This window comes from Echinops telfairi, unplaced genomic scaffold (genome assembly GCF_000313985.2).
Source record: "Echinops telfairi isolate 266 unplaced genomic scaffold, ASM31398v2 ScPeMD7_3533;HRSCAF=4204_0, whole genome shotgun sequence".
Taxonomy (NCBI): Eukaryota; Metazoa; Chordata; class Mammalia; order Afrosoricida; family Tenrecidae; genus Echinops; species Echinops telfairi.
The window spans coordinates 42924615-42928953 of record NW_022107431.1 but is presented as its reverse complement, the minus strand read 5'-3'; positions in this window follow the sequence as shown (position 1 = coordinate 42928953).

Below are 4339 nucleotides of genomic sequence, written 5' to 3'. Positions count from 1 at the left end.
CCCCTAATAAAATGATTTAAGAAAAGAAAAGAAAGTATCTCAGCCCAGTCCAACTGCAATAAGTCAAATACTAGTTCATAACTCCTTCTTCAGCCTCACGTGACCATGTGCAATGATGTAGACTGCAGGAAGACCACAGGGCAGTGGGTACAAAGTCATGTGCACCCAAGGGCAGTGGACTCATGACAGGGCTCCTGCAGCTCTAGGATCAGTGGTCCAGTCCCAGCGCACAGGCAGCTGAAGCGGGACAAAGAAAAGGAAGAAGGTTCCCCAGAGGTCTATGAGAAGGCCAGACCACCGAAGGAGGTACTTAATCAGGCCGTGACCTGAATAACAGGCTAAATTCAACTTATATCTTCTTATCGGTGTCATGCTGCACAAGAAACACAAACAACTACTATCACACCAGGTAACTCTGATAAGAGACAGGTGTAGATCAAGGCGAGGATACCTAGACAAACACGTGGGCAGGGGTTGTAGGCTAGATATACTATATTTGATAAGCTCCCCTCTAGTCAAGAGAACACGCTAAGGACTTCATTCTATTCAGGTCAGATCCCAGGACTTCCCAGGCTGGCTTTTATATCACTGCTACACAAAAGAGGCATTTTACCACTGCACTACAAAGTATGATAACATGGTCACATCAGTGATGACATAATGGACCTGCTTCCGCGCAGGAGCAGTGTTCTTCCTTGGTTCCTCCTGATGATCTTGGGCGGAGGATTCTGTCCCTGATTACAGCGCACCCATCCTGAAACAGATTGCCTAGCCCTTCTAACTGGGTGTTAGCACAGGCTGATGTTGTTCCAAGGGAGCTCCTCCCTGTCTTTCGGACTCGCACGCACCAAGGGGCAGGGCTCATGCAGCCACTCGTGAAGGAAGATAAATAAGCAGAAGCCTCCTCCAGTAACAGGCATTAAATCCATCTAACGTCTTTCTTCTTGCTAGCGTCTACATTACAAGTAAAGCAATCACTGCATATGAAAAATTCTAGCACTTTTTTTTAACAGTTATGGAGTTTATTAGGGAAGGTAACAAGTTACAAAATGTTAACAGTATAGTTCTTTTGTCTGAAACATCTCTGCTCAGCTAGGCTGGCAGGCATGTCTCACTCTGGTCCCATCATCTCAGCCACAAGGTCTTTTGGCTTCTACACTGTTTGGGGAAGTGGTACAACGCTCCTTTGGGCTGATGAATGGCCAAAGGGCACCATAGTCTGCAAGCCAGCATCTTCCAAAGATATTCAGCATTACTCACGATCCTGGAAGTCAACTGCTTTGTCTCATGGTCTCGGTACTGCTTCTCTGCTCCTTCCACACACAACTCTCTTGGAAGGCTTCACTCCTGGTTCTTGCTGGAGGACAGAATTCTCTATTCTTGCTTCTAAAATGACTCACTTTATACCCAGTGGAATGGCAAACCTGACTGATCTCCTCTATTAGAGTTTCACTCACCCTATTTCCATGATCCCATTCAATCATTTTTTAGGAGTTACAAAGACTAAGGATAAAAGAACTATATCAATGAATCTCACCTCCCTTCTAATGTACTATGTCAACCAATGTTCATTGACTTCCATCTATGTAGTTGACACGATTCCCTTAAAATCACCTCCTGCTCAGATTTCCTTTTCTCCATCTTTAAAATAATAGGGGTGGTTTAGACTATCTCCAAAATACCTTTATAACCCTTAAATTCAACAATTCCAGAATTCTGATTTCCTTTCCATATGATCTCTTGTTTTAAGTCAATTGGTGATAACAGAATTTGCCATGAAATGAATAAGGGTTTGAAGAAATACCATGGGTCCACATCTGACCTCCTCTGCTTTGAAGAGGGCACAGGAGACTCCAAGGCCACACCAGCCCCATGGCAACGGCCACAAGGTAGAGGTCATACATGCCTCCACCCTCCATCTGACATCAGCCATTCTTCCCACAAAACTCCACTTCTCTGCTGGGTTTGATAAGCTTTGGCAGTATCCACTTAGAACTCATATACACAACACTCACTACTATGGGGGGTTCCTGTTCACTTTTCCCACAAGGTGACAATAGCAAGTTAGACTTTTCTTGCCATTTTTGTAAAATTATCTACCTGTAAACACAGACGACAACATCAGGAGGAAGTTTATCTGGTTCATCTGCAGGGATGAAGGAAAGTTAGACTTTAAATATCCATGGAGATAAACCATGCTTGGAAGCATATAGTCACTGAAAGAACTTAAAAATGCAAATGAAAGTCAGACCACTACGTCAGGTTCTTGGGACATGAGAGCTGCTTCTCTTTATAATCATTTACCTTTATGTAAACTTCATATCCTTCAGTTAAATCTCTTGGCACCTGTGATAATCAGGTTTTTGTGTCATCTTGGTTTTGCCAGATCTTCAGTGATTTGGATGTTAAGACCTAGTAATCCCTCATGATGAGATCTCCTCAGAGGTGTGATCTGCTTCCAATACAAATAAACACTGTGGGAAAACTTACTTTTTGATGAATCTGGATCCTGTATCTGACTCCCTGACCTCTTGTTCTTTGAGCCAGTGACTTGCCATATTGCATGCCAACCCTGGGAATCACAAGCTTGAAAAAACACAAGTCAGTAGAGGCCAACAGCCTAACATTTGGCCCACCACTTGGAACTTGCCCTCTTCGGCAACTGTGTAAGAATTTTCTTAATATACACACAGTCTTCACTGGTTTTACTTCTCTAGAGAAACTAGCCTAAGCCAATCCATCTTTTCACCAATCATATTGTTATGCCAGCTTGATAGCCGTGCAACCTGTCAATTACTGACACAAGTAAAAGAGAGTTCCCATTAGAAAAAAAATGAATAACTATCAATCGTAGTCAAATTCTTTAGATTTCAAGAAACCACAGATAGCTATTCTTGGGGAAAAATGAATACCAAAAAATGAAAAGTTTCATTCTCCCTTCTCCCCAGGAAATATCATCATCAGGAATCACAATATAAAAAGGATATAAGAATTATGAGAAATAATGTTTATGTGTGCAAATTTCAATAATAAACCTATAATAGGTCTCATTTAATTACATATTGCAGGACATATTTGCAGCATTAACTCTAATCACATAACAGATAAAATATAAAAATTTCAGATGGGATAAACTTGGCTCTCTTGAACATGTCTTAATTTCCTTCAGCTTCAACGTGAACTTTAGCTGCATATGAGTAATTGATGGTCTGTTCCATCGTCAGCTCTTGGACTGGTTTTAGCTGCTGATACTGAGCTCTGCATCATCTTTCCCCACAGATGTGGCCAATTTGATGTCTGTGTATTTCCATCTGGAGACGTCTATATGTACAGGCATTTTTGTGTTATTGAAAAAAGATATTTGCTATGATCATTGGTCTTGCAAAATTCGGTCATGTGATATCCATCTTTGTTTGTATCAGCAAGGCAGTATTTTCCAACTACTGCTCTTTGCTCTTAGTTTCCAACTTTTGCATTCTAATTGAAAATAATTATCAATGCATCTTGATTGTATGTGTCATCAATTAGCAACTGAAGATATTTGTGGAATTCTTCTATTTCTTCATTACTAGCTATTTTGGTTGGTACATAAATTTGAAAAAGTTTTATTGATTACATTTCCTTGAAGATAGATAAATATAATCCTATCACAGACAGAATTATACTTCAAGATAGACCTTGAAGTGTTCTTTTTGATAATGAATGCAATCCCATTCCTCTTGATGTGTCATTTTTGGTATAGTAAACCATATGATTTTAGGATTCAAAATGACCAATACCAGTCCATTTCAGCTCACTGATGCTAAGATATCAATCTTTATGTGTTCCTTTTCATTTTTGAAGACTTCCAATTTTCCTAGATAGAAACTGTCTTGCAGCTTACCTTAGATTCTCTGTGAGATAAGAGTAGAAGTGTGTCTTTATCTGCTCTAGGAGTACAGCCTTCCCTCCTGTTCACTATTCTTTTGTATGTCACCTGAAATCCAAGAATCAAATAGCTTCTGCATCTAAATCCATCAGAAAAAGGAAGCCAAAATCTAGGTGGCTATACATCACTTCCACCACCCCTATCCAGAACTTCAAAAGCAAAAGAAGACCGCCTAAGATGAAGCAACAAAGCCCACATGGAAGCAGCACACCAACATGTGTGATAATGAAGGGCCAAAGGGACCAGGCTTTAAACACCAAAGGTGGGGGGGTTGAAATCATATCCTCGTCAATGAGGGTGGCACGTGATGGAGACCCAATGCCCATCTCTAGACAACTGGACATAACTTGCAGAGGGGTAGTGGGGAGATGAGTCACTTAGGGTACAGTATAGCAATAATGAAACCCACAA